We start from the raw sequence: 27,022 nt of genomic DNA, 5'->3' as shown, positions 1-27,022 counted from the left end.
GAGTCCAAAGTAAAGGGAGAGGGGAAGAACCTGCTGGTGGGAGAGCTGCTGCAGTCTGGCCAGAACTGGTGATCGCAGTCCAGTGGTGGTCTAAGTCTGGTTGAGAGCGATGAGATGCAGCCGTCCTCTGGATCCCACGAGTGGGTTGAAAAATGTTCCAAAACTCCAAGATTATATATCCTCCAGTTCAGGCAGGAATGTTCAGTGCTCCCCTCAGGGCGGGGAGTTTCACAAAGGGTGTGAGGACAGAAACATCCTCCTATCTCACAGGCCTCTTAACACCTAGTTTATAGCCTGAGGAGTCAGGCTCTATGGGCAGAAGGTGCGAATAGTCTATTGACAACAATAGTCTAGTTTCTGGGAAATGACATGGAAGGCTATAGAATACAGTTTTGGGTTACACCCACCATGATGAACTGATCTCAGCTGTCCTAACTAGGACAACATATTATATTATTAAGCAGACAGGAAAGAAGGGATACAATTCTTGAACATAGGACAAGAAAAAAAAACAGCTAACAGGAGGAATAAGAAGCTTTTGTTCCTTTTCCTGTAACCAAAGTATAGGAGCTAGCTTGCCAGAGAAAAGAAGCACTCAAAACCAAGAGTGAAGTCACAGGGATAAACATTCTGAACCCTGCTCAGACAGAGTTTGAGCTGGATTCACTCTAATGTGCTGCTTAAAGCCCTTTAGTCATCCATAGTTACCTTTGCATTTGAGCAGCAAGTGGACTTTATAGGGGAAGAAAAGAACTGACTGAGAACAAGCACCACAGCAATACAGAACAATTAGTCATCAAGGTAACATCCAAAATAGACTTTCATTATGTATTACCAAAACATGATTTTACTTCTAAATGACTACTAGGTCTTCTGTTTTAAGGCTCATTATTTTCTTGTATGTTAACAAGCTTTAATTAATATCAAGATGTGAAAGACCAATTTAGTGGTGAGGTCACAGTGCGGTTACCTGTGCAAATATTGGGAGCCAGGTTTTACATACAGGCACCCCTGAAACCACTTAGCAGTAAACAGCGAGTGCAGAATAAGCAAGCTACACAAAGTCATGTAAGGTTTAATAACTTAAAATTATTAACTGGAAGCAGAAATATGAATACAAGGATCTTGCAAGATTCATATCTGATTATATGCCTCTTAGCAGCTTTTATTTTTATCATTAGACAAAGTATTCAATTTCTTTACAGTTCTGAAAATCTTTGGTCCCAGAATATCCAATTTGCAAGCCATCTTTAGAATATATGACTTACTGGTTTTCAGATTTCAGGAAGTACTTTCTCCCTAAAGCAACACCAAGAAGAACTGATTAGTGTACAATTATACACAGGAACCCTAAATTACAATCCTTTCATGTTCTGATGAAACATGGCTAGTGAGAAAAACTGCAATCCTAAGGAACATGCAGTTTATCATTCCTGTTAAGATCATGACAATCTTTGCTCCAGACTTCCCACCCAGGTTTAAGCAGACTTCAGACAAAAATTTTCCTTGACCTAAGACTTAGAGAAAAGTTAACATGCTCTGCAAAGCCCTGACAATTATATCTGAGTTAATTAACAGGACATCTACAGGCACTACTAAAAAAAATCCCTGAAGATAGAAAATCATGTTATAGTTTATATGTACTATTGTCATCATTTATTAACTACAGAATAGGATAAGTGGAGCTTTTACCAACATAATTCTAAGGTGTTTACCTGCAACACAATGTTTTTCACAAAAGTTCTTTACCTAGTGGGATCATTGTAACATCTCATCACATAGGTGATGTGCTATACTTTGTACGATGCATCCCAGGCAACCCATTGCCAGCTCAGTTTCCTAAGGGTGATACTAAAAAACATAAAACCTACTGGTTAGCACTGGATCTTGATAGACCAGCTGATTTGTTTTGCTGTTTGGTTTATTTTTCATTGTTTGGGGGTTGTTTTTTCTCCTCATTAAGTTAGTTGGCAGTGGGCAAGAGGGAGACAAGGACACCAAGATCTTTTAGGACATTAAAACAGCCAATCATCTTTCATTTTGTGTAGTCATCATTCAAAACAAACCTCATTTTATTTCATTTGTTGTAGCACTGTAAATAGAGTGCTTAAGGACACAGTCAAGGTGAAGTCATGGTTTGCTCATGCTATTTTTTATCTGCCATAACATAACTAAATCAACTTCAATTAAATTAAATACTTTAGTTAATTAATCAGTGTAACTAATCTGTTGTTTGCCATTTTCACATAAGAATCTATATACTAGAAAATTTCACTCCCTCCCTTTTTCAGGTTAGCTGGTATAATAAGGGATATTACTCTTCTTTCCTCTCCTACTCCTCACTGCACAACAAGCCTGGTTTTACTCTTGCTTTTCTACCCCCTCACAGCTTCAGTACTGTTGTGATTTGCTGCATCCACTCCTCAGGATGGCTAGTATATCCCGTGTCTCATGTATTCCACAACAGAAAAATTTCAGTAATTCCAAAACTCCTGGGCATCAAGTTTTCAAACTGGCATGAAAAACCCCCAGATACAATCTGGCACAAATACTGGATTTCTCAGTGTCTAAAATTTAAATCAACAAGACACCAGGAAGAGTTCTCTCACATTGTTTCTTGGAACTTTTTAACGGATGTGTCTTGGAGTCTTCTATTTAATATATCTCAGTGTTTCAGTTTTACATAACAGACTTCTAGATTTCACTAGCTAGGAATGACTTTATTAAAACACACAAATACTATTATCTGCTGGTATTGTGTCACATGGACACCAGTGATACAGCCAGGAGTGTGTGAGGAACCAAGGATTACAGAGCCCTGCAAGTGACAGTAGGGAACTCTGGAGCACAGGTAGGTTTTTTCCTTACAGTCAAATGGGTTTGAAAGAGCCAGTTGAATCTGGAAAGTTAACAAATGGTTCCAGGACTGATGCCATCACCAAGGATTCAGCAACTTGGACCATGGGACTTACTTGGTCTACTGGCGGCTGATGGGGTCCATCTGTCACAGAAGGGGAAATGTATTTTTGATCATAACTTTGCCAAGCTGGTGAGGAAGGCTTTAAACTAAAGCTGCAGGGGGTGGGGAACTTCAATTCATCCCACTCATACCAGTTTGATACCAGTGACAGCAACAGAGGCCCAGAGAGGGATCGGAGGTCCATAGGAGAGTACCTGGAGGGAATTCCAGCCACTTCAACCAGAGAGGGATCGGAGGTCCATAGGAGAGTACCTGGAGGGAATTCCAGCCACTTCAACCAGTAAGTCAGCTTCATCGTGGGCCCAACTGAAATGCCTCTATGCAAATGCAGGCAGCATGGGGAATAAACAAAGAGTTATCTGTGATCTTACTGGCACCATGGAGACGGGTGGGATGGCTCCAATGACTGAGTGCTGGAATGGAAGGACACAGGCTCTTTAGGAAGGACAGACAGGAGAGATGAGGCGGGGGGTGTTGTCCTCTACATCAGTGACCAACTGGAGTACATGAAGCTCTGCCTGGTGATGAATGAGGAGCTGACCTACAGCTTACGTGGGTCAAGATTAAAGGGAAGGCAGAGACAGGTGACATAGTGGGGGGGTTAGTACTGGCTGCCTGATCAGGAACACCGAGTCGATGAGTTCGTCTATAGACAGGTAGGAAATGCCTCATGTTCACAAGCCCTGGTCCTCATGGGGGAATTCAACCAACCCAGTATCTGCTGGAGGGAAAACACAGCAGGGCACAAGCAATTCAGGAGGTTCCTGGAATTCGTGGATGCCAACTCCTTTCTCCAATGACAGAGCAGCTAGTGAGGAGAGGTGCTGTGGTGGACCTTGTTCTCACCAACAGGGAGGGGCTGGTGGGGAATGTGAAGCTCAAGGGCAGCCTGGGCTGCAGTGACCACAAAATAGTGGAGTTTGAGATCCTTAGGGCAGCGAGGAGAGCGCACAGCAACTTCGCTATCCTGGACTTTAGGAGTGCAGACTTTGGCCTCATCAGGGAGCTGCTAGAATACTGTGGCATAAAGCCTGGAGGGAAGAGGGGCCCAGGAAATTTGCTTAATGTTCAAGAATGGACTCCTCCAAACTCAGGTAAAAACTGTAAGCCTGCATGGATGACAAGGATGTCCTGGACAAATTCAAACACAAAATGGAAAGTTACAGAGGGTGGCAGCAAGGACAGGTAGCCTGGGAGGAATACAGAGAAATTGTCTGAGCAGCCAGGGATCAGGTTAGGAACTCTAAAGCCATGACAGAATTAAATCTGGCCAGAGACATCCGTGGCAACAAAAAAAGCCACCAGTAGGTATGCTGGTGATAAAAGGAAGACTAGGGAAAATAAGGGCCCTTCCTGGAAGGAATGAGAGACCTGGTTGCCTGGGACATGGAGAGGGCTGAGGCACTCAACAACTTTTTTGCCTGAGTCTTCACCAGCAAGTTTTTCATACCACCATCTGAGTCCCAGAAGGCAAAAGCAGGGACTGGGAGAATAAGGAACTACTTGCTGTAGGAGAAGATCAAGACCATCTAAGGAATCTGAAGGTGCACATGTCCATGGGATCGGATGAGATACATATGTGGGTCCAAAAGGAACGGGCAGATGAAATGGATGAGTCACTATTCATCATATTTGAGAAGTTCTGGCAGGCTGGTGAAGTTCCCACTGACTAGAAATGGGGAAGCATAACCCCATTTTTAAAACAGGGAAACAAGAAGACCCAGAGAACTCCAGGCCAGTCACTCTGACCTTCATGACCAGGAAGACCATGGAGTAGATCCTCCTGGAAACTATGCTAAGGCACACAGAAAATAAGGAGGTGATTGCTGACAGCCAACATGCCTTCACTAAGTACAAACTGTATCTAACAAATTTGGTGGCTTTCTACGATAGGATTACAGTGGCGATGGATGAGGGAAAAGCAACTGACGTAATCCACCTAGACTTGTGCAAAGCACAACATCCTTGTCTCTAAACTGGAGAGAAAGTGATTTGACAGATGGACCACTCAGTGGGTAAGGAATTGGTTGGATGGTCACACTCAAAGTTGTGGTCAATGGCTCAACGTCCAAGTGGGGGCCAGTAATGAGTCGTGTTCTTCAGGGGTCAGCACTGGGGCAGGCGCTGTTTAATATCTTTGTCACTGACACGGACAGTGGGATTGAGTGCTCTCTCAGCAAGTTTGCTGACAACACCAAGCTGTTTTGTGTGGTCAACAGGCTGGTGATCCAGAGGGACCTAGACAGGCTAAAAGGGGGGCTGTGTGAACCTCATAAAGTTCAACAAGGCCAAGCGCAAGGTCCTGCAAGGTGCTTGGGTTGGGGCAATCCCAAGCACCAATAAAGGTTGGGAAGAAAATGGAATGAGAGCAGCCCTGAGGCGAAGGACTTGGGGGTGTTGGTTGAGGAGAAGCTCAACATGACCCAACAATGTATGACTGCAGCCCAGAAAACCAACCGTCTCCCGGGCTGCATCAAAAGCAGCATGGCCAGCAGGTTGGGGGAGGTGATTCTTTCCCTCTACTCCACTCTTATGAGACCCTCCACCCAGAGTATTGAGTTTGCCTGTGAGGTCCCCAACATAAGAGAAATGTGGACCTGTTAGAACAGAACCAGAGGAATTTCACAAAGATGATCAAAGGGCTGAAGCACCTCTCCTATGAAGACAGGCTGAGAGAGTTGAGGTTGTTCAGCCTGGAGAAGTGAGGGCTCCAGAGAGACCTTATATCAGCCTTCCAGTAGGTAAAGAGGGCCTACAAGAAAGCTGGAGAGGGATTTTGTAAAAAGGCATGTAGAGATAAGACAAGGAGAATGGTTTTAGACTCAAAAAGAGGGTAGGTTTAGATTAGATGTTGGGAATAAATTCTTCACTGTGAGGGTAGTGAAACAAGGGAACAGGCTGCCCACAGAAGCTGTGGATGCCCTATCCTTGGAAGGATTCAAGGCCAAGCTGGATGGGGCTTTGAGTAACCTGGTTTAGTAGAAGGTTCCCTGACCATGGTGGATGGGTTGGAACTAGATGATTTTAAGGTCCCTTCCAACCCAAACCATTCCATGACTCTACAATGACAGATGTTGAATATTAGTCTCCCCAGCTATGTAGTAGTAACTTTGAAGCATGTCAGATAAGCTGAAGTTTCTCAGCTCCTTAGTTAAGTTCCTTAGCAAACAGTTTCTATTCTTAGACAGTAATATTTCTACTCAAATTTTTTATACAATGTAAATTGGTCACATATTGAACCTAATAGCCAAAATATTGTGGCACTGAGAAGCAGAAAGCATTGTATATTCACCTCTAGGCACAAACAATGCCCATAACTATGTCAAACCCTCCCCCTCTCAGTTTTTAATTGCGAAATTTTATTTTTACTCTGGCATTTCATAAAGTTCAAAAGTTCACTCAAATTTAAGGAAGCATTTCCCTTGAATTTTTCCCCAAAGAATCATTTTCCATTGAAGTTTATATTCAGCTAAATATTTCATCATCCTCCAGTAGCAGGCAAATCAGCATATACTTCACAACTTCAGTTAGAGACAACTGTATGTTATTAAATATTCATATATTTTGTGCAACTGAAACTGAATTATAAAAGTGGCTTTCTGACCCAAACTAAATTGGTGCTTGTTTACCTTGATGCCTTAAGGTCCATCCGGTTTTTTGATTTTCCTAATTTTTATAAGCTTTATAAGTAGTTATATAGTAGAAGTAGATTTAGAAGCAGCAGCCCTTATTCCTTTACCCTTAGCATAGTAACTACACAACTTCCCCAACCCTATTACCCCATTCCATGCTCCCCAAATAAATTCTACCCCTGAATTCCAGTAGAAATGTTTAGTCTCTCTTTAAGATTAGGTCTATTTTGTTTAGAGAACACTTGTACCTTGGCCTAAACCGCAAAAGTACAGTCAAGAACTGGGTGAATATACGCCCCCCGTACTCTGAAGAAGATGATGATTGACGAAAAGAGGGTCTCAAAAAGCCCCTCACCTCAATTCCCAAGGGGTGGACCAAGGGTAGATCAGGGCAAAAGGCAGTGGGTAGACAAAACCTAGGATTGGACAAGCAGTGTTATAAATTGTAGCACCTGTACACGGGGAGTGCGCGTGTCTTGTAATCTTTATGCCTAGGCACAAATTAAAATCCTTTCCTTATCTCACCTCCAAAACTAATTTGCCTCAGAGTTTTTTTCTCCCTGAATTTTCTTTAGGCTACAACCTTAAAAATGCCTGACTGTAAACTGCAGTTTAGGAATTCCTTCATAAGCTGCTCAGTCCACAACACAGACAGAGATGTTCTATTATATCATTAGCTTTCTCAGTGAAGACCATCCCAGCAAGCAGTCTCAGGATAAGTATAATCCATGAACTATCCTGCAAAAGCTCTCCTTTTGCCATCCCTGCAAGCAGACAGCAGTGGCCATCATCAAAACAGTGAAGTTGTTTTGTGTCGGGGCAATGATAGATGCTCTTCAACTTTAACTCACTGGAGGCAAGTCATCCTCCTAAAGGCCATGCAAGGAAAAATACAACAAACAGCACCACTCTCTTCACAGACATTAAAAACGAAGGGCTGGCTATCATATTAAATCACTAGCTGCAGTGTTCTCTTATAAAAAGAGACTCCAACAGCTGAAGAGTATTTTGCATGATGTTCAGCTCTGGAATAAAGTAGAGTAATATGCATGAAGAACTTCCCTGGAAATGTAGTTGTGGGTTCCCAAAGAAAAAAGGAAAAAGGTACATGAAGTGACTAATTTGTGTTTTTTGAAGTGTTAAGTTAAAGAACAGAATTCTAAATTCAATTTGCAATTGATATCTAATGAATTTGCTAGAAAACACCCAAGATCTTTCTGTGGATAATAGTCTAGTGAAAGTACAGTTAAATTTATTTATTCAAAATGCATCTAGCTCAAGATTTGAACAAGAGAAAACATTGCACAAAAAGACAAAAATAATTTAAAAATGAAGCTCCAAAGACAGTGAAAAAGAAACAAAACAAAAAAACAATGACAATATTGATTAATCAAGAGTTATACAACTATTTAAAGTAATCATCAACAAAAGAGCTGACTGTCCCAGGAGATTCTATTTCAAAAAAAACCCATTACTTTTTCACTGAGAATACTGGGTAAAGAAAAAGTTGGGGTGTTAAATTCATAGAAGAAAGCTATTTGTCAAGTTAAACCAGAGACAACTGGCAACTTGCTGGGCAACTTCAGCTTCGCACCTTTTTAATTAAACATATCAAGTCATCAAAAATTGATTTATATGAAATCTCCTCTGGAAATCATTAGTGCATTGTTTTAGGTTACCTTCATTTTACTGCTAAGTATTATTGCTGACAAAGTTAACAATGAACACAATTCACATACCAAATAACACAAGCACACAAAAGGTCCAAACAAGGATCGGACTTGACGGACAGACAAAAGCACAGGGGTTGCAAAAAGGGGATGGTATTCCTAAAGTGAGTGTGACCCTTGGCCAAACCCACCAAGAGTAGCTCCCTTTAAAAATCTCATTCATTAGCTTCCAAGGGGTAATGATTCCAGTGTCTTCCAGGAAGGCAGCAAGAGCTTTGTCAGTCTAGTAACTGTTCGCCGGCAGTTGAAGGAAAGGATGGGAGATGTCTATGCTCCCTTCCACAGCTTCAATCTCCTGTGGGACCAAAATTCAAAGGTTTTGCAGTTCAGACTACTTTGTATTAGGTAGTACAGACCAAATAAGAATCTCAATAGATTCCAAAATTATGAAAGATAGTTTTAACAGTAGACAGAACAAGAACAAAGAGTACTTCCCTGTAATTATACCCTTCCTCACCCTTGGCTTCACTGAAGACAAACTTCTCTCCATATATCAAAAATCCCAAATAAGTTTACCTTTGAAAGCTTCAACTCCTGTGAAGACAAACATCTCCCAACACTAACTCATACCAGACAGAGCAGCTCATGCTGTACCAGTGCTCAAATTTATATGCTTGCTACAGAAGGTCCAATGTATTAGTTTTCATGTCTTAAAAGGAATAGACTAGATATAATTTCAGGTACTTTCATATGTTATGGGCCTTTTACTGTCAAAGAAAAGTAACAAAGATGTTTTTACTCTCTGTAACTGACAATCAATTCTGCAGAGAGTCTCTCTGGCAGACTCTTCTCGGAGGCCTGGAGTGACAGGACAAAGGCTACAGACACAAGTTGCAACAACAGAAATTCTGACTGTTCTGAAAAAATTTCACATCACAGGCAGTCAAATACTGAAGCAGGCTGTCTAGAGAAACTGTGGAATATTTGTCCTGGGAGATATTAAAAATTTATCCTGAATAGTAATACTGAGCAACTTCATTTAAGCTGGTCCTGCATTGAGTAGGGGTCTGGACTAGATGACCTCCAAAGTCCCTTCTAATCTAAATCTTCTTATGACACTATGAAAAAAAAAATCGCCTTATGACTCCATGAAACCAAAAGGAGGACTGGGGGGAGGGGGTGAGTCAACTGTACCACATTATAAAGCTATACATTAACATACATATAACAGTATATAGACTAATGTTTGATTTTTGCCTGTAAAAATAGGGAAGGTTGTAGAAATCCTTATTAAATTTTTTAGACAGTCTACTCTTTTTCTTCAGTGCTCTTCTGTTCAATCTCCTTATAATCCAAATTGAGCCTTTTTAATGTCAATAGTCAATAACATCCAATTAACAGAAATTTCAATCTCAAATTTCCTCATTCAAAATGTCATCACTTGCTCTTACAACAGAAGACTGATAGATTTTTTTAAAAATCCTATCAAATCAACTGTCCTCGATATTTTAATGATTTACAGCTGACTGCCAAAAGAGGGAAAAGCCTCTTTTCCCTTCATTTAAAAAAAACATATATACAGTATTTGTTTGATGTAATGGAAGTGAAGATGGGCAACCATAAAGAGATAAGGCCAGTATGTACATACTCAGGGCCAGGAGGCTTTTCCTGCAGTTGCTGTGCATGTGAACTGAAGCATATCCTAGCACTTCCCTCAAAGGAGAGAAAAAGGGAAACACAGGGTATTTCTGATATATTTGTTTGTTGCTCCATTACACTGACAGGAGTCAGTAGAAGATGCTCCTTGACTCTCCATTGGGTTAGTCCTCCAGTACTGCAGCTTTGGCCCCTCCTACTACCTACAGAGGCAGATTTTCAATCCGCCCATAAAAACAAAAAGGAACAGACTACTTTAGACTTAAGGAATTCTCTAATTCAACGCTCTATTTAAATGATGGTTCAATATTGAATTCAGACCAAGTTGCTCAGGGCTTTGTCAGTCAAGTCTTGAAAACCTCCAAGGACCTGGTGAAGGGTTTGCACTTTGCAGTGCATGTCTGCTGACAAATATAAATGCTTACCAATTAAAGATGTAAAAGAAAGGGAATACTGTAAGCAGAACTGAAACAGAATTCAATAAATGCAACTGCTTGTACAACTAGAAATGCAAAAGAGCCTAGTGAGTAACTGATTTTCAAAAATCCTGTGCAATTTTTAACAATTCAAAGTGTTATATATTCACATTGTGTGTGTGTGCATACACAGAGGTTTTTTATATACACAAACAGCACAGAAAAGATTTCAAAAGGCACTGGCATAGAGCCAAACAGTTGATTCCAACAGTCGTGGTATCTCCTTCACTGTCTCCTGGAAGCATTGCCCAAACACTTTTGAAATGGTTTGTAGTACAGGAATAAAATTCAGCATGCAGCAATACTCTGAGATGATACAGCAACAGCAAAGCCGCATTTGTAAAGGCCTGATAAAAGGATACTGCAACAATCACAATGCCAGATAACGAGAGCTAGGACGAGAGTTTAACTACGTGGATAGAATATGAATCTCAGATTTTCTGCAGGAAAAATGAAGTTGACTGCATGTGTAAAACAACAGCAGCAGTTTTCTTCTTTATGGAGACACAGTGTTTCTAAAACCTGTATTGAGACAGCATGAAGTGATGTTGAATGAGGGAGCACATCTATGTTTGTGTCAGTCTTTCTGTTCAGTGGGCTGCTATATATACTCAGACCGTTCCTTATTACTGATCCTACCAGTCAGGCATAAAATGACCCCTTCCTACCTCTGTAAAAATGTGGTGAGGTGGTGTTTCTCAGAACGTTGCTTGGACAGGCATAGCCATACCAGCAAGCAGAAGCAGAGAAAGACCTGCCACTGGGAGGAGCTGTAGCCATATGCAATCTGAAATCCTTGCCCTCCACTCAGGACTGAGAACCTGCCAGGAGTTACCATTTCTGCACACCAGGTTCTGCCAGCAAGCCAGAAGCTGCCTGCTGAAGCACACCAATCAGTGATGGAACAAGCACAGAGAACTAATTTTGCATTCTACACATCAGAAGTCAGACTTTTGGACATTAAGATAGTCTGTCATTTGTGTTCTTCCCCAGGTCAGTCCACAGTTCTGTCTGAAGCTATACCACCTGAACAAGCGCAGAGAAACAAGTAACCCAAGTACAAAAAAGGTACCAGCTTTCCTGAATCCACAAGTGTGAAAAGCAGTTTCTCCCTAATGTCACTTTCAACACTGATGAAGTATTGCAAATACAACAACAAAAAAAAATCCTATTTATGTTTCTCCCTTTGATCACACCTTCATAAGTCAAACAAAAGAAGCACTTCAGTCTTCACCATGTTATCTATGAATAATAGCAGGAACAACAATGATCAAAAGCCTGGAATGGCAACTTACAACAAAAGACTGAAGAAACAAACTGGAGTAGTTCAGTTAAAAGCAGTGCTTCTGCTTTTTTTTTTTTTTGCGACCAAGTCTAGCACAGCATAGGAAAACTACCAAGGTTCAGCATGACTCCTTCCCTAGCACACCTTCAGGACACACCTTCTTTCTGCTGTTGCTATGTCCTCAGCCTTGGGAGCAGAAGTGCTCCCAATCCCCACAGGATGGATAAGGACAGGCCTCACCCATGCATGGCTCTCCTGACATCATGGTCCCTCCTTGGCAAGATGCAAGTTATAAAGTACAAACTCCTGAGCAGTGGCAATACACCACAGCTGACACACAAGCCACCTCAGAGTATTACATTACCCAGCAGAGCCATGCCACTGGTAGTGACTTTAGATGCAGCTGTCTCACCGCTGGATGCCCACGTCCACCACCACTGACTGCTACACTGCCACACTGGTTTGTTAACCACTGACTTAGATGACAAGAGTAAGGAAAGGAAAACAGCACTCTTTTAAAAGCAAAAAGCATGTGCATATGAAGGAAAGAAACTAATTAGTATTTATCCTGCCTACAGCAAATATACAGGAAAAAATTGGAACTGAGTTGAAGGAAAGGTGACACCGAGAGGAAGGGGGCAAAGAGGTAGAGTGAGTCTATAAATCACAAAGTTGCAGAAGAAACTGGCTACAAAAAACATCGACTTTCCTTCACTGAAGACCTAAAGACAGATTATAACAGTCCTTTGAGTCACAACACTCACAAGCAGCACTACAGGCTGGGGTAAGAGTGGCTGTTAAAGCTGCCCAGTGGAAAAGGACCTCTGGAGTGCTGGTTGCCAGCAACTGAACATGAGCCAGCAGTGTGCCCAGCTGGCCAAGATGACCAATGGCATCCTGGAGCAGGGATTGTCCCTGGTGAGGCCGCACCTCAAATCCTGTGTCCGTTTCTGGGCCCCTCATTACAAGAAAGACATGGAGGTGCTGGAGCATGTCCAGAGAAGGGCAACGGAGCTGGTGAAGGGTCTGGAGCACAAGCCTTATGACGAGCAGCTGAGAGAGCTGGCATTGTTTAGCCTGGAGAAAAGGAGGCTCAGGGAGGATCTTATCGCTCTTTGCACCTACCCAAAAGGAGGTTGTAGTGAAGTGCACATGGGTCTCTTCTCCCAGGTAACAAGCAGTAGGACAAGAGGAAATGAGTCATGTCAAGGGAGGTTTAGATTGGATACTAGGAAAAATTTCTTCACTGATACAGTGGTCAGGCATTGGAACAGGCTCCCCAGGGAAGTAGTGGAATCGCCATCAGTGGAAGTGTTCAAAAGGCACTTGTGGACATGGTTTAATGCTGAACAGGGCAGTGCTGGGTTAATGGTTGGACTCGGTCTTGGAGGTCTTTTCCAACCTTAGTGATTCTATGATTCTCACAGACACTGGTCTAAATACAGTAGGTCTTTTGTCTTGAGGAAGAAGTATAAAGTCCCTTCTGTCTCTAATTTCTCTTAATTAGCATATGTGACAGGATAACAGGAGGTTAATAAAATTTCTAATGACATTTTACCCAGGACTGACTGTCACATCACAATCAGCATTTTGGTAAATACATGAGAGGCCTTAGCAGTGCAGCTGGTAGTGCTCTCTAGTGGAGATAAAATAAACTCATTTTGCAGTACTTCAATCACAATTCACTGTAAACATCAATACTGCTATTCAAAGATGAAGAGACAAAAGCTGAGCTAATACCTTCAAACACAGATTTCCTAAATATCTACAAAAGGTAAAGATGGGCTTCTTCCTTCACGAGCTCAGCACTTTGCTTCTTATCAACTTACTTCACTATGGGCATACAACATAAGGAAGAAAAGACTAGAGAACATACTTATGCAATTTTTAAAGTGTGCTTTATTATCCATATCCAAAAGCAATATATACTACAGGTAACTACTGCAAAGCTTTAAGGTAGATGGATGATAAACTAGAAGACAGATGAAGTGGAGCCCCTCTAGGGTACTCCTCTACTACTACTATCACAGTTGATGGAGGCAGGTTTTTTTATTGTAAAATTTTTTATCAGGAATCAAGGAAGCCAAAGAGCTAGCTAAGAACTCTGACTCACACATGCATTTTTGAGTGCAACATTTTGGTGACAAAATGAAAGAGTATCCTTATCACACTGTCAGGGGCTTAAGATCTCAGCTGCATATTTGAGTTAGTGGTGCTGCCTCTTCCTTTTTATTTTGAAGGAGAAAATGAGACTGGTGAATAGCTCCTGTGGGATGACTGAAATTTGGGATCAAAGTGGATGCTAATAATCAGAGTTGGTAACACAGAATAGAATGGGAATGTTGATATGATCTTTCTTGATTTCAAATAGAGCAACAGAAGTTCTAAATCCCAGTTAGGTCCTCAGTTCTTTCTGTGCAGCCTGTAAACCCTCAAATCAAAACTTAAAGAATATTCTCAATGCAACCTGAACTTATTTTTCATGGTTACATAAGTTCAATCCTACTAAAAAAAACTTCCAGTCAGCAACTTCCGGACAAGGAGGAAATTATTTCAGCAATTTAGCAGTAACATAAAGAAAACAAATGGGTGCCATAGCATACATACAAAGCTCCAGTGAGAAAAATTTCAAGTCAAGTTTACAAAGGTACCAAAATTTAAGCTATGGTCAGCATGAAAGATTAAGAGTTATTTGCGCATTTTCATCACCGTCTACAGAGACAAACATAAAGTGGTAAGTCAATGAATTAAACTTGTCCTGTTTGAAAGATGGAAATGATTTAGCAGATCTATGAATGCCAGTGTATGTGATTAGGATGGTTTTGGTGAAAACACTAAGCAACAAAACAGCCTACACATTAGTTTGTGTATTTTCTTCATTTTCTTTAAGGAAGTTTCAACGGCATCCCTGAGGTCTCTGCCTAATCGGTTAACTGAAGGAGAAGGAAGAAGCAATTGTATGCAACCTCACACAAAGAAATACAAAACATTACTAGGCCATTAACAGAGTATTTAATGTTGATCTTTTGGTCCAATCAAGGGCTCATTCTCCTAGGATCTGTCTGAAACTACCATAACGATACCTTGTCTGTAAAGAATTTTTAATTTTCTTTTAATTTTTTATAAACATTGGAATAACCAACTTTTCAGGATGCAATAGCTCTCGTGAGTAATTCATGATAACCCCAAATGGTTCCAACCCAGTGAATCAAGCTACTTGCACATCAATTCTGTTTTGCAATTGGGAGAGAGTAAACAAAATCAGCAAGGCATTTTTTCAATTATGCTTTCAGAGACCTAGGCGCAGCTTCCCTGGTAGGGCTAATCACTGTAATATTATCTTCTCTCAGACTAAAGAAAAACTACTGTGTGAGGAAATAATTATTACTGACCTTGTACATCAGTCTTTTAATGGTTTACCTGCCATTAAAATAACAAAGTTAGATGAACTTATTTTATTCTCTGTTATTGTTCTAAGGCAGTACTCTCCATACCTATTTTCAGACAATGATTTACAAAGAAAACTCAAAGAGCAACAGAGATGCAGACATATGCACAAAGGCTGCTCAATTTACAGCAATGGGAATCTGCAATGTCAGAAGAGGTAAGATGCCAAATTTTCTACAGAAACAGCTGAAGAACCCAGCAATCAACCTCTGATACAAAGGAGGGTTTGCAATTTTATTTTCTGCTCAGTTTAGTTTGCATAAGATTAAAGAACGGTGTGTCAAAGGAACTCCTAATAGTCCCTAGGGTTTTCCAAATTCTTTGAACAATTTAATTTTAGCACCAGGTATGGAAAACTAGAGATTCTGTTTATTTACCTCATAGCAGCAGCCAGAATAAATTTCACCTGAGTAAATTTTGCTTTCTAGCAAGGAGAATATCACTAAAGTAGATAAACATCGAGAAATTCCTTTGCATGGTTTCAGATACGAGTTTGTATCAAAGGCATCTAACATTTATTATATATTCATATGGATATGTGAGACACAAAAATTGTGAGACACACAAACAGAGTAAGTACGCTGGTCTACAGCACCATACCTGTCATTCTATTGCATATCCAGAATCACAGTGGAACCCTCTGAATCAGCTGGTCCATTCACATATATATGAAAAAAAAAATAATTTCTCACACATGCAAACTCAGTTGATCAAGGCCTTCATTATTGTAAGAGTGAATTACCACAAGGTACTAGATAGGAAGACAATTCTTCAGACAACTTTGAAGCCGCTCTCAGATGAAAACGTGTCTCAGATTCTCAGTAATTTGCATACAGCCACATCGGATTTTGTGCCATACTCTATTAAACAGAGATATTCAGATTAATAGTTAAATCTGAGCTTGCATCCAGATTCACATGCAGCATTGTTAAATCATCCTGCAAGATCTTTCAGTTCTATGCCCGCCTGAATATTTTCACAATACTAGTATTTAAACAGGAAAATATTGCATTCATTCCATTTATCCTCCTATCCTAACTGGTTACAAATCTATTTTTTATAATCCATGCCAACAATATCCAATAGTTTGAGGTATGGAATTTAATACTATATTGATAATATCAATCTCACAAGAAAATCCACCAAAAATTAAAAAAGAAGAAAAAGAAAAGGTAGTATAAGAATTAGCAAAGTCAGTAAGTCCAAAATAAGAAACGACAAAAGACTCTAAAGATGGCACCTTTCAAAATAAGGATTTTATCAGTAACTTTATTCCTCAAAACCAAGACCTAATTATCATTTTCAGTTTGGTTATCAAATCAAGTTTGGCCCATGACATAAAATTCTATCTAACTAGTAAGAAAGAATAATGGAAGCATTTATTAGAGAAGGAAGGGCTGTTTGCTTTATACTTCCCATTTGTTTGCTAACAAAACATTCTGTCTGACTTCATAAAATAGCAGCAGTCAGAATGAACAAACAGAAAACTTAAATGGGATACAGTACTCTCCCCCAGTAAGCATCACTTCAATAGTGAAGCACAAAAAGCGTAAAAATGAAACTGGCTTTAAATTGACCAATCTTATTTAAAAAGGAGACTGTCTTTGCTAAAAGAAGTCTACTTTAACAATCTAATCTGAAGAATATTTCCTTCCAAAAATCTGCATGTCCTTTATAACAATTCCCAAACTTGAAAAGAAGGAAAAAAGTCAATCCTGTCTAATGGCATACTGCATGCTAGACTCTCCTGCTGGCTGCTGTTCAAAAGACCATGAGGGTATTCAAAGAGCAACAAAACCTACACTTTGAAGAAACAATATATAGACCAGCTGACAAGCACCAGAAGCAGATTCAGGTGCTCCAGACACCAATGTCCACCGAGATAGGGTTCCTGTAGCTCTGCTTCTGCTCATGTTCAAGGACTGTAATTCAACCCACACAAAGCAGAAGGATCCAATTCCTTCATGCAGTGGTAACAGGAGCATCTGTAACATGTACTATTTTTAGAAGCAACTAGTTCCCCACCAGCTGAGAGGAATGAGGAGCTGGAATCCAGAACACCAATCTGCCTGCTAGTTACTGCTGTATCTGACCCGCAGGGATGTGCCAAACTCCCCCTGTCCTTGACAACTACCTAGAACATGGAGTCAATTAAGACAAGCTTGCTAGAGCCATTTTTTGCCTCTTCTCACCTTGTTTCAAGATCTCCTGGATGCTCATGACTGTTTTTGCAGCCCAGTGACAGGGCTTTTTTTCCAGTCCCAGGTAGCCAATGTTTTGTGGATTACACTCTGAGGATATCTGCAAGCTTCTCTTTGCAGCCCACAGGCTCGAGCATTTTGTAGACAGCTCAAGGCTTTGATTGTATCACATTTTGGCAGGTACCAAACCAAAAATTTAGCTCTCTAGTTCATATACACATGTTTAATCCTGTTCAGAACTTCAAAACTTCTTTCCAACTATTTTGACCCATAGGAAGATGCGTCTATCTGAGCACTGAATGATTTCCAGGCTTTTATATCTACCCCTAAGAGCTCAGTACCATTATTCTTATCTAAAATGTACAATGGAAATCAGAGTAAACCATTAGTTCATTAAATGATAATTCTAGCATGAGAAACTGTCAAGCATTAAAAATCAGGATATCTTCTTGGCTGTTTTGTGCTATTCATTTCAGACACAAGAATCAAGCAACATTTTCAAAAAAAGTATGAATGAATGGTCTACCTTACAGATTCTCATCTGTAAGGCCAGTCTCACACTCAAAAGAAGAGAGGTAAGTCCTAACATCTTCTCTCAGAACCATTTTGATAGTTTCCTCAGAGTACCATGAAACTTTAATGTCTATGTGTCACACATTGAGAAAGGCAAACACGGAGCCATTCAAGAGGCCCATCTTATTTTTAGCGTAGCTATTGCCCATAGGGCACTTTAGAGACAGTTTTTTCCTCTCTCTGCCTTCAACCCCTCAAATAAATCCCCTCTATTGGATTATGGATTAATGCAGCAACTATAGCAGTAAGCTGTTTCCATGAGAGTGAAAAAACATAAGATGTGTACCATTAAGCAGAGTTACACTCATTTGGAGTTTGTCACTCTGTCTTGGACATTGCATGCACTCCAGGAGAACAATATTTATATTTCATTATGTGTTTTGAACATCAACAGGACAGACATTTAGCACCTGCTTAAACACTCCCACGACACTTAATACAAACCCCCATTTTCCTTAAAGTATCTAATGTCTGGTAAAACTAACAGCAACTCATTCTAAGCCACTGCTCCCATTAAACAATTAATAGTTATACATATGTTAAAGAACACATTAACTAACTATGTAAATTATGGACTGCCATTTCAATGCAGAATGGTGAACTACTAATGCTGTTTCTTTTCTACAAAGAAATAAAACTATTATTATACTAGCATCACAGACTATGATCCTCTGAAACAAATACAAACACTTAAAATATGAGCTCTAATTTCATCTGGGTTACATTAATTAATATGAGGGGGCTGAAATCTTGTGGAATGAAGAGAGACTTTTCTAGGAAGATTGCAAAAGTTAAAAGGCCTTTGCCATTAGAGAAGGGCAGAATAGACAATTACTATTTATATGTGATATACTGAAGATTTAAAGGAGTGGGAAAGTTTATACCATTCCCTCTCCTGAGGCCATAATAGGCTGTATAATCCCACACTTAAAGACCCAGATTTGTCCTCTGAAGGCTCCTTTAGACCCACGTTGATTAAACTCCAACTACCCAGTTCCTCTTCATACCTTGCTTATCTGAAAGAATAGCGTGGTTAGGTCTTTTCTCATTTTAGATCTGTGTTCACTTGGGTGCTCAGCAGTTATTTGCTTTCCCTCCCTTTACTCCCATAACAACATTTGGTGAACTGTATTGAGTACATTACATTCTGGTGTGTGAACATGTAAGACCAAAAGATTTTGTTGATTTTAGTGGGAAGGAGAGCAAACATTTACCATAGGATGGTGAGGACTCATTGGCAAACGTTCCATTTGTTGCTCTGCAAGGCCTGGTAGTATGTGATGAAAATTCACCTAAAAAAAGTTTGGCTCTGATCATGAGTTTGATGTTAGGGGATTATTAGAAAGCTAGGAAAAAGTGTTGGAGAGAAATTTCTTCCACATATCATTTCCCACTGTAGATGGCAATGTTTAATCATTTTCTGTATAGATTCCAAGCCACTACAGGGATTTTTCATGTTGTATTGCAGCCAGTTCATGCTTGATATTCAATAATTTTACTATTTCTCTAGAAGAGTAGTGTTCTGAGGTATATATTTTGAAAGATGAATATCAAATGCACTCTCCTTATTGCAGATACAGTGATACCTAAAGGCTAAACAGTACACATTTAATTGTATGTTGCAGATGGTTGCTCATTTTAAAACAAAAAAGCAGATGTTGGTTGTGTCTTCTTTCTTCAATACATGCAGTTTGTTGCCTGCCAGTTGATATTGAGATGGATGTTTAGGAAGTTGATATTGATGAAGAAATGCATCATGAAAAAGCTAACTGCAGCACAGCTCTAGCTAGCTAAAATTCTGCAATTTGTTTTTTTGCTTTACCTTTACTTAATCTATCTTTCCAACAAAAACTGCACCAGAACTGCCAGTTTTCTTTTATGTGTACAGCTGGCATCAGTTGCCATCACATACTCAAGTTACAGATGGGTGCACAGTCATTATAATATCAACACAACTTCAAAAACAGTTCCTCAACAGTGGGCTGTTAAAAGGCAAGTTTCCATATAGTAGTATAAAGACTTAAAAAGTATTATTTAAAGCCACACAACCTCTTCAGTTCCATCACCCATAAGGATACTTTGGACATAAAGAATTTACAAGTTTGTTGAATTGCGTTTAGTCAGCTGCTGCCATGTTGACTACTTTTACAGTATTTTTATAGTAATCATTATACTGTCAAAAACTTCAGATACCTTGATTGATTCTAAGCAATTCTGAGGACATAAGTCACCTTTAAAATTTGTATATTGGGAAACTAAGGAACAGACTCATCAGCAAGTACAGAATTTCTGAGGAACATCTTTGAGTATCTGACAGATGGGGTGGTAACACGACCTCTGGAAGAGGCAGGGTTGACTCAAGTAAATTTTAGATTTACAAAGGAAAACCAAATATTTTAAAGAGGTATAAAACTACTGAAACAACAAAATGTAAAACAAGGGTGGAAGGGTAGAACTGGACAAGCAAGGGGGTAGAGGGAAAAAAACGCAGCCAGAAGACAGGGAGACAGTACCAAGAATGCACTGGAGAGCAAACAAACCTCCTAGAACATTCTGGATGACCACAGAGAGAAAGAGGAAAAGCAGGGAAGGCAGCAACCAGAATAGATCAGGAAGAGGACACTGCATACAGTGCCAAGCCAATATCCCACCCATCTCCTCACGGGAAGGGGAAATGAAAAAATGCACTTTGTTCTTCTCTAAGTTTCCTCCATGTAAATTTTACATTAATGACATTTCGATGCTATAGGTTTCAGGGAAAAAAAAAAAACCCTAAAAAACAGTCAAAAGGTACTTCCTTTAAATCGCACTGTGGAGGTATAGCTGTTAACCAGAGCACAATGGCAACTAAGCTCCCCTCTGAACAGGCTCAGCAATACAGTCTGAACACATACTCAGTGTGCTGCTATTCCTCACTGTGTTCTTATGCAAGCTCACTTAATCTCATTCCTAATCTCAAACAAAAGTTTATAGTGAACAACTGTCTCAAAAATAGAATCTAGATAAATTTATACAAGGACAGCTTCATTGCTTGTCACAGTTATCCCCAACAAATTGTTAAGGGAAAACTTGCTTTTCCTGAGGAATTAGGAGTGCAGCAGGGTACAAAACTGCTCCATGAGAAAAACAGTAATTCAAACACTTCATTGTAACACAAATAAAGTTATCACTATTAACTAGGCCCAGCAACCATAACCACCAAGCATACAACACAATACCTACAACAAAACTCAAAATATAACTAAAGTGTAAAATATATTCCAGCAGCTGCTCCCACCAAATGACAAGTGCAAATCTGCAAACCAGAAACCAGCCAGCTACAGAACATCCATGCTGCACTATACTGCCCCATCCTTAAAAAAAAATACTTGTAGAGAAGGATAAATTGCTCTTATTAAAAAGAAAGTCCCTAATCCTTTTAATCATGATTATAACTTCACATGTTATGTCATGTAAATACATTTGGCAAACCTATCTGAATCCCCCACTTAAACTGCAACACTATTATTCCTGTTACAGGAGGATGCTCATCTTTTACGAGCAAAATAAAAATTTTTTTAAGCCAGCTGATAACTCTAAAAATGGGCTAGTAGATTGCAACATCATCCCTCCTGATTTAGAATCCTTCCATTACACAGACATCAATTTTGAGAAATTATTATTATCATTAGCAAAAGTCTAGAGCATCTAAGAAATTTCCTCTGCGTCTTAAACACCTAGCCAGAGGGGGAAAATAAAACTATTTGCTCATTTAACTAAATTCTTAGGAAGTAATTCAAGAAATAAAATAAGGTCACTTAATTCAACCAAAGGCTATGGTTAAGTCATGTGTGTTAATCACTTAATAAAACAAGTCAGCCAGTCAATAGTAAAAAAAATTTTTTTGAAGACTAATACACTTTTCATTCAGAACTAAATGAGCGTCTACTTAATGTTTCCTTACAGTTACAGTATAAATACCTTCTTTCTTTACACACAGGTTCCATGAAAAACAGCCTTGAGAAAGTCAGTCCTGCCTTTTCTTATTTCAGGTGGTTCACTATACTGAGCCACCTAGCAAGAAAAGCAGCAGGAGAGGTACACGATCTCTTGATTTTTACATTGCTGAACTCAAGACACAGTACTGCATTGCTCTTTTCCCCGCACGCTCTCCTTCTTCACAAAAAACTTTTTATTGTGCTTTAACAGAAGGTCAATGGCTATCACTTCTCTACTCTAGCACAATGGTGAATTGAAACAAGAACCCATAGCTGTTTGGACCGACAAAGCAACCAGTATGTCTAAGCCAATAAAGCGATTTGTTCATTAAAGCTACTTATAAAGCAACCTTTTGTTAGTCTATGAAACATCAGAAACCTCATAGAATGCATTTAACTATGGTTTCTTAAAAATCACCAACTCAAAAGTTCTAAAATCTGTTAACTTCTCCACTTCCTTAAACTGACAATAAAAAAACCTTAGCATTGACTTTTTAAAACACAGCAAGTACGGTGCAAACTTTTATGCCTATTCATCAAAACAAAAGTTTAGGGTTCTTGGTGAAGGGATTCCCCCTGACAAAAGTTCAAATTTATCTTACCAATGACTTATGCAAAGCTTCCTGTGCAACACTGACAACCTGTAATAATGAGACCAGCACAATCTTGTACAACAACAACAAAATCACTCAATGGATGCACTCAGTTTGGACCCAAAGATTCATTCGGATTTGACGAAAGAAATAAGAAGAGCTGTAGTGAGCAAAGGTCAAAATGCTGTAAGCACTTATGTCCATTGCTTTCAGTTAAACTGAACCTGATTCCCAGTGCTCAGTGTTGCTGTGTAGGGTGGCTGTTGTAACTATTCTCAGTAACTAGCTTTAACATGACTATGGCCACAAACTTCCTCCAAGTAACATCAGTATTTTTACCTTAATAATTTTAGCCACACAATATCAGCAATCCTTGAAAGAATTAAAATTAAGTCGCCTCCCTTACTCACAATTTCTAGACTTGCTTTGTTAACAGGTCAGCTTCATTATTCTCTGACTCTAGACTGGGCCACTAAAAAGACAAAAAAAAAAAAGCCAGGCAGATATTTCCTCTAAACCACTATATTTGTGAAAGACAATTTTACCAGCAGTAACAATACAAGTATTGAAGCTGCATAACATGTTGACATAGACAATAAATAAAAACACTATCTGAGGGGAAAAGTGTATAGTCTATTACTCATATTTAACAGAGAAACACCTCTTGTCCTAGTGGCAAACCAATGTAGAAGCAATCTGAAATCATTCTTCTGCTGTCAGTTCTTATATGCTTCTTCTTGTCAAGCACAGTGCAACTACAAGATTCTTTTTATATGCACAGTGATCCAAGCAAAAATAAATAAGCAAGTTTCATCCTTACTACTGCAACTTCTCCGGGACAAGATTCCCATTTGTCACGCTGGATGTAGCATTTGCATTCTCAGTTAAAGTTCTTGTAATAGAATGAATGGTAAAATATTTGTCCCCACTCAGATATTTACAATCAGCCAATTTCTATCTTTTGTTGTTCAGAAAAAAATAATCTGCATTTACAAAATAAACAAGTCTGCTTTTTAGGACAGTGATAGCATCCCTCCCTCTACACTGTGACTCTCACTATCAAGCCATGAGATTATATCCTCCTTCTGGAATTAAGTGCTTATTCTAACAATAACTCTTTCAATAGCATGTGAAACTATTCAACTAAACTGTTGTCAAGCAGCCTGACAAGGCACAAAAAAAACAACTGATAGCTGAAAGCAGTCTTACAACAAGTTTTGCAGACTTCCTAGCTACTGCCAAACAAATAGTTAATGAATGAGTAGTCAAGAGGCAAACAAACTACCATTAAACTTCATAGCAAAAACAGGCAGGTAATCTTATTGAATTGTAAAGTTTTTACCATCTTCTAAGGTTTTCACTTAAAGCTTTTCTTGGACTTTGGAGTCTTTTGCCTACTATTGCACCACCGACATGTGCTGGCAAAGAAAACAGCAGTACAATAACTATTGCAAATATACTAATTCTAAAGAGAGTTACACAATGCTTTTCCTACATCCTCCTTCAGAGAGAATATACATTACTTCCAAACAGCAATTTGAAATAAGTGTAAACATAATGCTTTCCTAATTAAGTTCCGATGTCACACTTTGCTAATTTTCCCTGCTGATACCTGACCAGGTATTTCAACAATTTTACAGTCAAATATTCAGCTAGGCTTAAGAAGAGTCATACGAGAATAAGGCCTCCCTAACACAGTATACTGCCTGATATTTGTGATCAACTGCACTTCTCAGTTTGCTTACCTTCCAAAATTAATCCTCTGCTTCAGTTCAATTCTACTCCTCTCAGAGTACAAAGTCAGTGGTATTTATGTTCCTAAATGACTTAAGCGTACTTGAAAAATCCTGCTCTTCAGAGATTAACTTCTTGCTCTTCAAAGTAAATAAATAAAGGCTTAGACTAATGAAAAGTTCATGGTACTTTTTAGATTGTATTATCAATGGAAAACTGACAATACGTTCTTTTCTGAGGCAACAAAAGCACATCACTAAGAAGTTTGACAAATTTACACATGTAGCTACCAATGTAGCAAACATTATGCAGACATTTTGCTTTTTAACAGGTATTCTTATGACCAAACCTATGCAACAGCAGGATCAGACCTGGATTTCATTTATCTTCACCTGTACTCCACAAGAACTAATACGATAGCCTATCACCAGTGACAACAGAAAATTAAACACTGAGTTAAAATGCATCACAAGTATCTTTGGAATTTTCCTCCATGATAGCAATCAATTTGACACTAAAATAAATCTTTAAAAAATTCTAAAAGCCTTTGATTATTATTTAAATAATAACTTAAATAATTTAAATAACTAGTATTTTAAACAAACACTCTAAGTTACATGCCTTTAACACCTTACTAAGACTTCAAGATGTAGCTTGCAGAATCTATTTCTTATACATTTTTAAAAGTGTATAAGAAGTAGATCCTATAATCTATTCTTACAGATTCATATCACTATACAGAATCTATTGATATAGATCTTCTACAAATCACCTAATTAAATAAAGGCTTTAGAGGCATAAAGAAAACAAATAAGAACTAAATTTACTTTTCTTCATAAAAGTACTCACATAATTAAAAAATGGAAGTTGACAATGCACTATTAGCACAGCAGACGGAAAGACAACTTCAATTACAAGAGTTGAATTTTTGTTTGCTCTGCATGGTTGCAACAGTTGTAATGCTAACATGGGAAACTTGCTATTTATCATTTCAGATAGATCCTAGTGTTTCTTTATTATTTTCTCATGATCCATATCATCAATACTGAAACTTCAGAGTTGCTAAGCTGATGTTCTAACCACATTAAAAGATGACCACAGGAACAACTACACAGGAATTGCCATTTCCTGGGGACACAAATGAGAATTCCTCATCCTTACTTTAGTACCCATCATTTTCACAAGGTCAAGCAATTCTTCAGCAAACATCCCCCCTACAGCCTGAACTTCAGTTGCACTTGCCATTCCAAGGGTTGACTTCAATCCTGAAACACAAGTAAGCACTGGTGCCCAAATGGCATCTCTACATTTCTACAAGAAAAAAAAAAATCGCATAGTGAAGAAGTATCTGTCGTCTTACAGATGCATGCTGTTTCAGCAAAAACGACTTAAATAAACTGGGACCTGAAAAATGGTCTTTTTTGGAACAAAGAGCCCCATTTCAAGGGACTATGCCAGAGGCAAGTGACATAAAAAGCAAAGGAAAGTAGCTGACTGTTCACTGCCCCTTGCAACACAAACACTAGGCAGCAGTTAATGAAGCTAGTTGGAGTCACCTTCAAAACATGATTGACTCTTCAGGCAATATCTAGCAGACCTCTGGAATTTGTTGCAAAAGGATGCAATGGAGATGAAAAATTTACAAGGGTTCAAGGAGAAATTGTACAAATTCTCGGAAGAGAAATCATTCAAGAGCTTCTGAATAAACAGAAACAATCTCTGGCTCAGAGATTCCATAAGCTGAAAGTAGGCAGAGAGCAAGCATGAAACGAAAAGCATCTAACACTTATCTTATTCTCAATGTTCTCCACGCACATGTGTTCACTAAGACATGTTTTTCAGATGGGTCATGTGAAGAATTAGGGAACTTCTGGGTTCCTGGACACGATTTTCTCTTTTATGGCTATGAGACACAAGATACTAAGAGAGAAAGAACACATGCCAGTGTGATACAGTAGGCAAATTCTTCGGATTTAAATAACACAATTTAAAACAAAACATACCAACTAAAATGTATAAAAAGTATTTTAATTTTTGGATACCTCTCCCAAAACTGCCAGCTTGATATAATATAATACACTAAAATGTTTTAATGAGCTTGACCTTTAATTCAAAATATCAGTTACAAAATCATATCTCTACTGGAATAACATGACTGGTTATTCTCCACTAAAATGTGTACAGCAGTTTCATGGCTTTGCCTCCTAGACACTATGTCTGCACAAGCTCTTACTGGGCAACAGAATGGTCTACTACCAAAGAGTTCCAGTTGTCATTTTTCTTCTCAGAAAACCTAAATTACTGACTCCAGGTTTTGTTTGCAGGTTGTTTTCCTTCCTGCAAACAGATTTAAAAAAAAAAAAAAAACAAACAAACACCAAAACCAACAGTGGAAGAACATGTCACAGACATCAGCCTGTTCACTAATTAGGGAGACATCTATATGCCTGTTTGTTCCCTTTCCAGGGCACATCTCACAGTGTTTCTACCATCTGAATTCAAGATCCCCAAGATCTTACACTACATTCCAAGTGCAAGAAAGACTACCTGAGCGCAAAAGTTTCTTCGCTGCCATCACTCCATTACACAATTTGGGGGAGTGGAACAGAGCTAACAAACCTAAACCGTTAACAACTCAACTGGAAAAAATATGGTACTTTTGCATTTTCTCATTTCATTAGCAGAAATCAGACTTGAGTGATTCCACAGCAGCAAGAGAAAAAAAAATTATTTATAAATAATAAAAAATTATAGTAACCTCCTACTAAAAACACCTACTATTACAATGTGAGAAAACA

At 39.0% G+C, this 27,022-nt stretch overlaps 1 protein-coding gene across 1 annotated transcript in view; it reads right to left on the bottom strand.

The window, feature by feature from the left end:
- FBXW7 (F-box and WD repeat domain containing 7) overlaps nt 1–24,253 on the bottom strand; it is a 174,717-nt gene extending 150,464 nt beyond the window's left edge. The window contains exon 1 of the mRNA XM_008933165.2: nt 24,236–24,253. The gene's annotated coding sequence lies outside the window, so the exon portion shown is untranslated. The remainder of the gene's footprint in view (nt 1–24,235) is intronic.
- Between the last annotated feature and the right edge of the window lie 2,769 nt (nt 24,254–27,022).

The sequence above is a fragment of the Manacus vitellinus genome, unplaced genomic scaffold (assembly GCF_001715985.3).
Source record: "Manacus vitellinus isolate BGI_N305 unplaced genomic scaffold, ASM171598v3 scaffold_0_pilon, whole genome shotgun sequence".
Lineage (NCBI taxonomy): Eukaryota > Metazoa > Chordata > Aves > Passeriformes > Pipridae > Manacus > Manacus vitellinus.
This window is presented reverse-complemented; position numbering and strand designations above follow the sequence as displayed.